The sequence below is a fragment of the Phacochoerus africanus genome, chromosome 16 (genome assembly GCF_016906955.1).
Source record: "Phacochoerus africanus isolate WHEZ1 chromosome 16, ROS_Pafr_v1, whole genome shotgun sequence".
Taxonomy (NCBI): domain Eukaryota; kingdom Metazoa; phylum Chordata; class Mammalia; order Artiodactyla; family Suidae; genus Phacochoerus; species Phacochoerus africanus.
In genome coordinates, this window is record NC_062559.1 from 50229115 (window position 1) to 50241933 (window position 12819).

The following is a 12819-nucleotide window of genomic DNA, read 5'->3' on the forward strand; positions in this document are numbered from 1 at the left end:
TTGTTGAACAGATGAATGAACGTACAAAGGAAGAGGTGAAGACGAGGACACAATCTGGCGCAGAGTCAGTTTGATGTGATGGAGGGAGTTCAAGCCGCGGGTTCCCTTCTGCTCACCTCGGAGTGATGCTTGCAACTCAGAGGGCATGAATGTAAGGCCACTGTATGTCACTGAGTTTGACACTAAATGCCTTGGGGCCACAGCGGAAGTCCTCACCTCCGTCACAGCTGAGTCCCATGTGTGACCTTGTGGGAAGCACAATACCTTGTTGGGAAACAAGAGCATTGATCTCAGAAAGATTCTCAAGATCTGACCCCCTCCTGGTAGCAAACTGAGGGCACCAGTTAGCGTGTCCCTTTCCCTTGAGTCACTGTAAGTGGTAGTCAGATCCCCGTCATGTGCAGCCACACTCAGGGATGTCTTAGTGTGTTTCTACTAGAGACGTGGTACCCAGCTGATGATGTTATTTACAAAATGAGGAATCCCCGTCGTGGCTCAGTGGGTTTGTAACTAGTATCCATGAGGATGCGGGTTCAACCCTTGGCCGCTCTCTGTTTACAAGGTGTGATCATTTCTGCTGTGCAACAAAGTGAGTCAGTTAGACACACACATATGTCCACTCTCTTTCAGATTCTTTTCCCACACAGATGATCCCGCACTATTGGGTGGAGTTCTCTGTGCTACACAGCAGGTGCCCATTGGCCAGTCCTTCCGTACACCTCAGTGTACACATGCCAGTCCCAAACCCCCAGTCCCTCCCTCCCACACCCTGTCCCCTTTGTTATGGAAGCATATGGAAGTTCCCAGGCTAGGGGTCGAATTGGAGCTTCAGCTGGAGCCAAGGCCACAGCCACAGCGACATGGGATCCAAGCCACATCTTTGACCTACAGCACAGCTCATGGCAATGCCAGATCCTTAAGCCACTGAGCGAGGCTAGGGATCAAACCCTCGTGCTCATGGATACTAGTTGGGTTCGTTAACTGCTGAGCCACGATGGGAACACACTATATCCTTTTTTAGAGTTCACATATAAGTGACATCACACTTTAATTTTAAAATACTTTATTGCTTTAAAATGCTAACCATCATCTGAGCTTCCAGTGAATCATAATCTTTTTGCAGTAGGAATACCAGCCACAGATCACCATAAGAAACATCATAACAATGAAAAACTTTGACCAAAATGTGGTCACAGACACATGAAGTCAAAAAATGCTGTTGGGGAGTTCCCGTCGTGGCACAGTGGTTAACGAACCCAACTAGGAACCATGAGGTTGCAGATTTGATCCCTGGCCTTGCTCAGTGGGTTAAGGATCCGGCGTGGCCATGGGCTGTGGTGTGGGTCACAGATGTGGCTCAGATCTGGCGTTGCTGTGGCTATGGTATAGGCCGACGGCTACAGCTCCAATTAGACCCCTAGCCTGGGAATCTCCATATGTCGCAGGAGCGGCCCTAGAAAAAGCAAAAAAAAAAAAAATGCTGTTGGAAAAATGGCACCAATAGACTTGCTCAACACAGGGTTGCCTCAAAACTTCAATTTGTAAAAATCACAGTATCTGAAAAGCATGACAAAGCAAAGTGTAATAAAATGGTGTATGCCTGTATATACAACACAAAGGCAAAATGCATTGTGAGTCCATACTTCTATTTTAAAATCAAATGTAGAGCTCCAGAGTTTTTGTACCCCTTAATTGGTCTTGTATTTGTATCTCCTTTGTCTGTTTTTTGTTTTTGTTTTTGTTTTTTAATGCAGGTCCAGAGTTCCCACCATGGCACAGTGGGTTAAGAATCCAACTGCAGCATCTCAGTCACTGTGGGGGTGAGGGTTTGATCCCCAGCCCAGGACAGCAGGTTAAGGATCCAGCCTTGCCGAAGTCATGGCTGTGACTTGGATTCAAACCATGGCCCAGGAACTGCTGCCATATGCCTTGGGTATGGCCATAAGATTTTTTTTTTTAATGCAGTACCTATTACTTTACCCAACATTCCATGGACCAGGTTAAATTTGGACTCCAATGTGTACAGAACACATAAATAATAAACAAATAATATATTAGATAAAATGTAAAATAGAACCCATAATATATACTGTTTAATATTTCCTACGTAATATTTAGCCTCTAATAAACAAGCACAATGTATAAAACATGGTATATAAAGACATGAGGAAAACACTGCAAACTATGAAGAATGATTGTCTCCGGGATGGTAACGTATAAGCAATATTTATTTTCTTTTTTGCACATTTCTAAAATTCCCAATAAAGCAATATTTAATATGCAAAGTTTGGTAGGCACTGTATCAATGCTCTCCCAAATTTTAATTTGTATGCAGGCAATAATACTGCAAAAGGAATATAAAAGCCACCCATTATGATTTTATAATCTTATTAATTCTGGAAGTGTTTTGTTTTTAGCTAAATGTGTGGTGTGTGTACCTTGAGCCTAACACTCGGGATGTCCCAGTGGGTGTCTCTAAATATCAGGATACCCTGCCTAGAAGCTGTTCCTGCCCCGCTCACCCCAAAATGCTGAAAGAGCCCAAGGGCTCCTGGTTATTTCCCTGTGGCTGACCCTGCGTCTTTGTCCCCTCCCTTCCCATCCACAAAACAGAGCCCCAGGACTGGGGATGAAAGGGCCTGGAGTCCATGCCCACTAACAGGCTGCGCCTTCCTGCAACACTTTATGGATCAGCCTAAGCTGCAGTAAACAGGTTTCCTAACCACAGACCATCAATCTCCTTGTCTCATCTTCCCAGAACACCCCCTCCCTACCTCCGGTGCATCCCGCAAGATCCAGCACACCTATCAGGCTCTCGTGGCCAGCTCACAGTTCTCTCCACCACATATTCCACTTCTGTAACCTTCCCACCTCGAGGTCCAGTCATTCCTTCTGCATCTGGATATCTGTGATGTGTCCAAGTCAGGCTGTGGCTCATTCATCTCTGCATCTCTCCGCACTAAAGCTATCATGGGCACTGAACACATCGCTATGAAAGAAGTGGAAGGCATCCTTTAGAAAAAGCACACAGAGCTGTCCAGTGCTGAAACGGGAGAGCTCACGGGTAGAGAGCTCACCGCTCTCCGTGAATATCAGGAAGTGTCCCTCCTTTGAAGGGAGCTGTGTAAAAGGGTGAACAAGCCCCTCCTCACCAAGCTTAGGGTCCAGGCCCGTGCAAGGAGCCTTGCAGACCCCATCCCAGGAGGATTGGGTCTTATTAACTATGTTGTATTGGAAAGTAACATGTAGGGGGCACTGCACAGCTCCCCAGCATACAGCTTGCTAGATTTCCACAACATGTGCACACACAGTGTGTCCAAGACCTGCCTGTGGAGCCCCCTGGCTGCCTAGAACTCCTTCTGGGCACTGCCCCACTTCAAAGTGAGGCCAGGCCCAGACAGATCCTTGAGTCCCCTGATCAGCCTGCTACTTTTGAAACTGGTCTCATGTCATGATGAAAGATAAGGTAAGAAAGGGCATGAATATATGTATATGACTGGGTCACTTTGCTGTACAGCAGAAATTGGCACAACATTATAAATCACCTATATTTAATTTTTAGAAGTTTTTTAACGTTTTAAAAAAGAAGTTGGGGAGTTTCCGTCGTGGCTCAGTGGTTAACGAATCCGACTAGGAACCATGAGGTTGCGGGTTCGGTCCCTGCCCTTGCTCAGTGGGTTAACGATCCGGCGTTGCCGTGAGCTGCTGTGGCTCTGGCGTAGGCCGGTGGCTACAGCTCCGATTGGACCCCTAGCGTGGGAACCTCCATATGCCACAGGAGTGGCCCAAGAAATAGCAAAAAGACAAAAAAAAAAAAAGAAGAAGTTGGGGAGTTCCCGTCATGACGCAGTGGTTAATGAATCCGACTAGGAACCATGAGGTTGCAGGTTCGATCCCTGGCCTTGCTCAGTGGGTTGGGGATCCAGTGTTGCCATGAGCTGTGGTATAGGTCACAGACACGGCTCAGATCCCGTGTTGCTGTGGCTCTGGTGTAGGCCAGTGGCTATAGCTACGATTAGACCCCTAGCCTGGGAACCTCCATATGCTGCAGGAGCGGCCCTAGAAAAGGCAAAAAGAAAAAAAAAGAAGAAGAAGAAGAAGTTGGTGTCATGGAAATACGTACTCTTTTTCTGGATGTGGATTTTTTTTTCACTTAACACAATGTTCAAGGAACATCTTTTAAATTTAAGTTAAAAAGCAAACTTTAAATAGGAGTTCCTGTTGTGGCTCAGTGGTAACAAACCCCTACTAGTATCCATGAGGATGTGAGTTCCATCCCTGGCCTTGCTCAGTGGTTAAAGATCCAGCTTTGCTGAGAGCTGTGGTATATGGTCCTGCGTCAGATCCTGCGTTACTGTGGCTGTGGGCACAGACTGGCAGCTGCAGCTCCGATTTGACCCCTAGCCTGGGAATCTCCGTATGCCGAGGGTTGCCAGTTTATTCAGCATCTTCTCAAGGCGAACAGGCTTCTGTTACGTATCATGTGTATATGCACCCAGGTGTATTCTTTCTTAAATTCCTTTAAGACAGCGGCACCATATGTTGCATGCAGAAAAGACCTCTTCACAAGGTCAGCTCCTGGGAATCTCCCCAGTTAGCTTGCCTTCTCTCCCTGCCTATCGCCACCACGCTGCCCGCCTTTGAAGACTACACCCAGTTACTTAGTAGAAGTCATTCAGTTTGGCATTGCCTGGCGTTTCCTCATGATTTGATTAGGTCTATGCTCCTAGGGCAGTAAGACCCCAGAAGCGATGCTGTGCCCCCAGTGCTTCCTGCCAGGAGACATCATATGTCCATGTGCCCCTTTTCAGAAGCACAAACTTTGATCACTCAGTGAAGGACGGGTCTCCATGTTTGTCTATTATAAAATCACTGAAATCAGTTTGTGATGAGTTAAGTAAAACTTGCAGGGCCTTCTTTGAGACAATGCACGTCTCCCTGGTCATCAAATGTTCACTCAAAGCATTGATGGAGAAAATTTGTGGGCACATGTGCTGCAGCCACACCTATAGATTCCTTCCCACCCCGACAGCCGTCTGTCACGTCCTCCACACCAGTTTCAAGTACAAGGAGCAGACATTTACCCTGAAGGATCCCCAGCAGCCAAAAGGAAAGAGAGAGGAAGGTTCCTGACCTCCTTCCAGAAGGAAGGGCCTGGTGGACCCTGACCTCTGGGGTACCACCTGCCCCCGGCAAGTCAGGCAGCTCAAGGTCTGGAGGCTCGCCGTGCCCATCCCAGGTCCTCAGTCTCCTGGTTCACAGACCCTGGAGAGAAGGAGGCCTTCCTTGCACCCTCTGGCCATCCCCAAAGCTTGGGGTCTGCAGTACCCAAGAGCAGTCCTGCCTCTGCCTCCAGGAGCTCCTCCAAAAGTGCTGTTGCTTCTCTGTGACTCTCTGGAGCCTCTGTCCTCAGAAGTTTCCAGAGTGGACAAGAAGAGAGCACTGCAGAGACTCCAAGTCCCGCCCCCTCGTCCCCTAAACAAAAGCTCTTATTTCAATTTCAAAGTATGCCTGTGATGGCCCATTTTGTGTGTCAACTTGGCCAGACCATCATACTCAGTTTTTGGTCAGACCCCAGTCTAGAGCTTGCTGGGGAAGTATTTTTAAGATATGATTAACATTTAAATCCACAGATTTTGATTAAAGCAGATCTCCCTGCATAGTGTGGGTGGGCCTCGTCTAATCAGGTGAAGCCCATAAGAGACAAAAGATTGATGTTTCCTGAGATAGAGGGATTTTTGCCTCCCCACGCCCTCAAGAGTCAAGATACAGCATCAGCCTCCTCCAGCCTGCCTCCTGCCCTGCAGATTTCAGACTTGCCAGCCCCATGATTGCATGAGCCAACCCCTTAAAATAGATGGGGATAGGGGAAGGAAAGAGAGATAGAGATTAAAAGGCAGAAAGATATGGAACAACAAAAGACCCAGAATCACCAAAGCAATCCTGAGAAACAAAAGCCAAGCAGGAGGCATCACTCTCCCAGACTTCAAGAAATACTACAAAGCCACAGTCATCAAAACAGTGTGGTACTGGTACCAAAACAGACAGACAGACCAATGGGACAGAATAGAGAACCCGGAAATAAACCCTGACACCTAGGGTCAATTAATCTTTGACAAGGGAGGCAAGAACATAAAATGGGAAAAAGAAAGTCTATTCAGCAAGCATTGCTGGGAAACCTGGACAGCTGCATGCAAAGCAATGACACTAGAACACACCCTCACACCATGCACAAAAATAAACTCCAAATGGCTGAAAGACTTAAATATACGACAGGACACCATCAAACTCCTAGAAGAAAACATAGGCAAAACACTCTCTGACATCAACCTCATGAATATTTTCTCAGGTCAGTCTCCCACAGCAATAAAAATTAGAGCAAAAGTAAACCCATGGGACCTAATCAAACTGAAAACCTTTTGCACAGCAAAGGAAACCCAAAAGAAAACAAAAAGACAACTTACAGAATGGGAGAAAATAGTTTCAAACAATGCAACCGACAAGGGCTTAATCTCTAGAATATATAAGCAACTTATACAACCCAACAGCAAAAAAGCCAACAACGCAATGGAAAAATGGGCAAAAGACCTGAATAGACTGTTCTCCAAGGAAGATATACAGATGGCCAGCAAACACATGAAAAAATGCTCAACATCGCTGGTCATAAGAGAAATGCAAATCAAAACTACCATGAGATACCACCTCACACCAGTCAGAATGGCCCTCATTAATAAATCCACAAATAACAAGTGCTGGAGACGCTGTGGAGAAAAGGGAACCCTCCTGCACTGTTGGTGGGAATGTAAACTGGTACAGCCACTGTGGAGAACAGTTTGGAGATACCTTAGAAATCTATACATAGAACTTCCATAGGACCCCGCAATCCCACTCTTGGGCGTCTATCCGGACAAAACTCTCCTTAAAAGAGACACGTGCACCCGCATGTTCATTGCAGCACTATTCACAATAGCCAGGACAGGGAAACAACCCAAATGTCCATCGACAGATGATTGGATTCGGAAGATGTGGTATATAGACACACAATGGAATACTACTCAGCCATAAAAAAGAATGACATAATGCCACTTGCAGCAACATGGATGGAGCTAGAGACTCTCATCCTGAGTGAAATGAGCCAGAAAGACAAAGACAAATACCACATGATATCACTTATAACTGGAATCTAATATCCAGCACAAATGAGCATCTCCACAGAAAAGAAAATCATGGACTTGGAGAAAAGACTTGTGGCTGCCTGATGGGAGTGGGAGGGAGTGGGAGGGATGGGGAGCTTGGGCTCATCAGATACAACTTGGAATAGATTTACAAGGAGATCCTGTGAGTAGCATTGAGAACTATGTCTAGATACTCATGTTGCAACAGAAGAAAGGGTGGGGAAAAAAATGTAATTGTAATGTATACATGTAAGGATAACTTGATCCCCTTGCTGTACAGTGGGAAAATAAAATAAAATAAAATAAAAATAAATAAAAGGCAGAAAGAGTCAGAGAGACTGGAAGAGGCAGAACAAGGCAGAGAAAATGCAAAGCACAGAGTCCTTCTTGGAAATCAGGGGGCAAAATGCAAAGGAAAAGGAAGGAACAAGAAGGTTGGGCCCACCAGGGCCTCTGTGTCCCTCTTGCCTTGAAGGCAAATAGAAAGCCCTCTGGCCAGACCTGCAGAGCAGCTCCTGGGCACCTGGGCCCACCCGGAGGAGCCGGGAAGACAAGACAATGGTCCACCTGCTATTTGGCTGGGGGAGGGGCAGGGGGAGGGAGTCAGGGAACAGAGGGTGGGGCACTTCTGCAGCCCTTACCCAGAGGTAGGACTGAGTGACCAGTCATGAAACTGGGATGAGAGAATCAACTTCTCTCTCTCTCTCACACACACACACTCACACATAGAATTTGTTGCTGCTGTTTTATTTTTGTTCCGGTTCTCATTGCTGCTTCTTGATTTTGTAAATTTCCTGGATTAATTCTGTAGATTCTGTATCCCCTGCAATATGTGGACATTGATCTCTCTGCTAGCATTTTTTCTTTTTAGTTCTTTTTGTTGTTGTTGTTTTTCCATTTTTTGGCCATCCTATAGCATATGAAGTGCCCGGGCCAGGAATCAGATCCAAGCCACAGTCAGGACCTAAGCCACAGCTGCAGCAATGCCAGATCCTTAACCCACTGTACCAGGCCAGGGATCGACCCTGCGTCCCAGCGCTCCCAAGATACCACCAATCCCTTTGCACCATAGCAGGAACTCCTCTTATTTTTATTTTTAAGCCTCGCTTCCTATGAGTCACCCTGGGTCGGTATCATTTAGCAGTCAGCCAATTATCAATCCTAAGATGTTCTTCAATGCCTTGAACCACCCTTGGCCAAGGGTGTTTCTAAAGGCACATCTTGGAACTTCAGGCAGTTCACGAGACAGGTGTAGCTTTCATTTCCTGCTTGCGTGGGGTCTCAAGGTCAGCCAGACCTCTCATTGCCCAGGTCCTTCCTTTTTTTTTCCTTGAATGTATGCTTTTTCGTTTGTTCTGTGTCTTTGATTCATTTCCAGAGTTCTAAAATTGTTGGGTTTTGGAGTTTCCAAAGTGGCCCAGCGGGTTAAGGACCCAACATTGTCTCCATGAAGATGCAGGTTCGATCCCTGGTCTCTCTCAGTGGGTTAAAGGATCCCTCATTGCTGCAAGCTGCGACGTAGGTCCCAGATACAGCTTGGATCTGGTGTTGCTGTAGCTGTGGTGTAGACCTCAGCTGCAGCTCCAAATCAACGCCTAGCTTGGGAATTCCCATATGCCACGCACATGGCCATTAAAAAAAAAAAATGTAAAATGGTTGGTTTTTATTGATTTGTCATCTTTGTTGCTTTTCCAGGAAAGCAGTTTCCTAAGATCCACTCTTTCAACAGCCTCTATTTTTAAGCTGTCTTGAAACTCTTTAGGAAACAGGTCCAGTATAAAGCATGACGTGATTATATCAGTTAACCAAAACCATAAGATTTTTATAAAACCATCCTTCAAAAACATAAGTCACTCTTGGAATATTCAAGAGAATTTCCAAAGCATTAAGAATAGAGCCTTACACACTGTATCTTTAGCCCGCACTATTCTGTTTTAAGTTGTCCTAGTTTTTCCATAGAACCCAACATACCCTTCAAGATAAAATACACTTGCAGACAAGAGACTTCTGTCTGTGAACCTAACACAAAAGGGGCCCTTAAAGACCCATCAAGAAGCTTTTGTCTTAGGACTTCCTCAGTTCTCAAGAGCAAATGCTTATAAACAAAGAAATCTGCCACCCAATGCAGCAGTAATTGTGAACCATTGGTAAATACCGTGTCTGATTAAAGCAACAGGATGGAAAATCTTAGCACCCCTGTGTCAGGCAGCCACCCTGACCAAAATGTTTAATGAACCCCCTGGTGGAGCAAAATCTGTACTTCCTTTTAGAGACTTTTAAAAATAGAAACGCAAGTCTGGAAACAGCTGATAACTGCTCCCGCAGCTCAAATATCTCCGTCATTATGATTGTTGATTCTGAATATACCCAAGACGATGGATGCCTGCGGTACCCACAAAGCTCGCGTATTGCTTTTGAGGCTGTATAAGGGGTGACAGCCCAGTCAAGGAATTCACACACCTCTGGGACCAAAATCCACCAGCCATTGACCCCTTGCTGCCATACACCAGTGATTGCTCACAGAAAATCAGATGAAGAGGAATGGCAACCTGAAAGGTACCCAGCCAAGGAGAAATTAGAGTCAGACCCAACCAGGGTTTATTAAACATGCTCTCATCTGTGCAACTACACGAATTCCAAGGCTTAGGGCAGGTAAGCCCCAGGACGCAATGCATTCTCAGCCCAGCCAGCCTGTTTCCCACGAGAGCTGCTGACTGTCTGCATTTCTGATTACAGCTGCCTTTCCATGAAGAATAGGCCCTATGTTCCCAAAGGCCTCTGCTCCTCATAGGCAGGACCCCCCGCTTCCTGGATGCTTTTTTCCCCCCTGACTCCTGTGTTCTTAGACTTTAGTTCTGCTCTCTGTTCCTTGAGCCCTAGTCACTCATCTGGTCCTACGAGCATTTACCATTTTCTATGTGTACCACGCACCAGAGCTACAAAAACAAGAACAGACCAAAGGCAGTGCACCAGGTGTCACAGAAAATGTGAATTGGGGGGTTTATTCAAAAAAACATGGAAGGTTTCACCCTTGACCAAATTCCCAAGTTGTGAAAGCTCCATTCAGCCAGCATCTTCTCATCCCTGCCTCACCAATAGCATCGTTCGGCCTTGACCTTCAGACCAGAGCCGGGGGGAGGGGAGGTCTTTCCAGGGCACAGGTTTACTGCAAGGATAATGTACTTGCTTGGCACACACACACTAATCCACAGGCAGATACACACAGACACCACAGAGGCACTCACCCACACAGATGCACACACCCACAGATACACACGTGCACACACACACACACACGAATATGCATGCACAGCCCTATACACATGTACACACCCAAAGACACATGCCCACACATGCAGGCACATGCTGATACACACATGAACACACGCACGCTCACACAGGCCCACAAGTGTGCATAACGCACACAGGCGCACACACTCACCCATACACGGATCCACACAGAGACATACTCGCATGCACACTGACATACAGACACACACACACACACACACACAGTATCTTGGAAGCCTCCCTGCAAGGCCAAGGGAAGCGTACGGACAGCAGATAGATATGCTTGCTAGAAGGCTCTGGATCCAAGCACTTAGCTGGGCCCTCTTGAGCCTGGGTGACCGGCGGAGGCCCCTGGCCCGGGCTCACGCGTAAAAGGCATAGAATCAAGCAAGACAGGTGGTCCCTCGCTCCCTCCCCAGCTTCTGCGAGCTTAAGAGTAAAGAGGTGGGGAGTAAACCGTGCCCCAGATTAGAGCAGAGCAGTGGGCACCGCCCCCTCAGGCCCCGGGGTCTGGGGCACCGGCCCTGTCCCCAGCCCGCGGCCCTGTGCAGCGGGGCCCTGGCCCCCTCTTGGGACTCATCCGGGTTCCCGAATTCCAGAGGCCTGCGCAGGGTGACCCGCCAGCTCCCGGGGTCTGCCCCAGGCTGCGCTCCTCCCGCGCGTCCGCCCCCTCGCCGGGCGGAGGTCTTTGTGTCAGCGTCACACTCGGGATAGAATCCTGGACACGTGGGGTATCCCGCGGGGAACACTACGGTGGCTCGGGCCCCCCTAAAGAATGCCCTTTGTTTTATTTTGCGAGCAGTCAACCGAACGAGCGGCCCGGCGGGTCGCAGCGTCGCCTCCCACCGAGCCGGGCAGTGGGCGGGGCCCGGGCCCCTGGGCTTTGCGGCGCATGCGCAGCTCGGGAATGCAGCCGGCACCTGCCGGGCGGGCGGCAGAAGGAGGGGACCGTCCCGTCGGGGCGTCCCCTAGCCCTGCAGCGACTCCTTTTCCTGGCCTCCCTGAGCAGAAGGGCCGAGTTCTCTCGGAGCTGCTGCTGTCTACACCAGGCTGCTGAGAAGCTCCGTAACACTGTCCAAAGAGCGAGAAGAAAGAAAAGGAAACCCTCCACCTTTCCTGCTTCCTCTGCCCAGGAGGACGGGGTTTTTGTTGGGATTCGGGCCTCCCTTGCTGCCCCCTCCCATTTCGGCAGCTGAGGCCTGTCTTTAGGTAAAAACTGTGCGAGAAAAGGGAAAAGCTAGGAAGTAACCCCGCTCCCCTCCCGCCCCCACCTCCTGAGGGGTGCGTCTCCGATTTTGACTTCACAGTTTACTGCCTTTGTGACTCTTCTGAGTCCTCAGGCGACTATATTTTGTTTTGCCCGGTGGTTTCTGTTGCACTCTGCGGGAGAGGCTGTGGCAGGCTCCCGCCAGCCTGGTCGGAACCAGCCTGGTCGGAACCGGAGCTCCAGGGAGCCGTTCACTTCCGTTCACTTCCGTCTCCATGGTGACTCGAGGCCTCTCAATGGACAGGGAGGTTTCCGGGTCTCTCCACCATCCCCTGCTCATCCCCAAACCCCCGCCCCCCACCCTCCCCACCCCAGCTGTGCTGACCCCAGTTTGCAGGGACCTCCACGCCTGGTTCCCTCGAACCTCCAGGCATCTCAGGGTCTCCCATCACCTGCTGATATTTTCTGAAGACCCCCAATTCCTTCCCACCCTCTCCTGTCTTCCAGCAGCTTCTTCCGTTTCTCCAAAGGCTTGGCCACTGGTCACCCACTACCAGAGGTCACCAGGACCCATCTGTGTCCCTTATAACCATCTCCCCCACAAGGACCAAGAAAGTAAAATTCTTTCCATGTCACTGGAATACAACCAGAGACAGGAAGTCCTGCTCCCTCAATGAGGTGACAGTGGCCAGGAGCAACAGAGAAGGCACAGAGGCCAAGGGTGGCCTTTAGAAGCAAAAAGGCGGGGACGCTGGGAAGCAGAGGGAAGAAGGGTGTTCCTGGGGGAGGAAGAATCTGAGAAACCAGGCAGAGGACACGGCGCAGAGCACGTGTAGTGCGGGTCTTCCTCCAGCCACAGGGAGAAGCCCCCACAGGGGCCTGAGCGGGAAACCCCAGGGAAGAATTAGCTGAAATTTAGCTGTGTATATTCTACTTCCTAATTTTTTTTGTTGTTATGTAAAACATGATATTACGTGCTCTAAAGTTTCCCTTTCATCTTGCTCTACCGGACTTTATTGGATTTTCTAGATTCTGCTGTCTTTCCTGAGATTGCACTAAATGTCACGCTTTTACTCGGGGGAGCATGTGCACCCTCAGCAGGGTACTTGTTTGGGCATTTCCTTCAACTCAGCATGGAATTCTCGA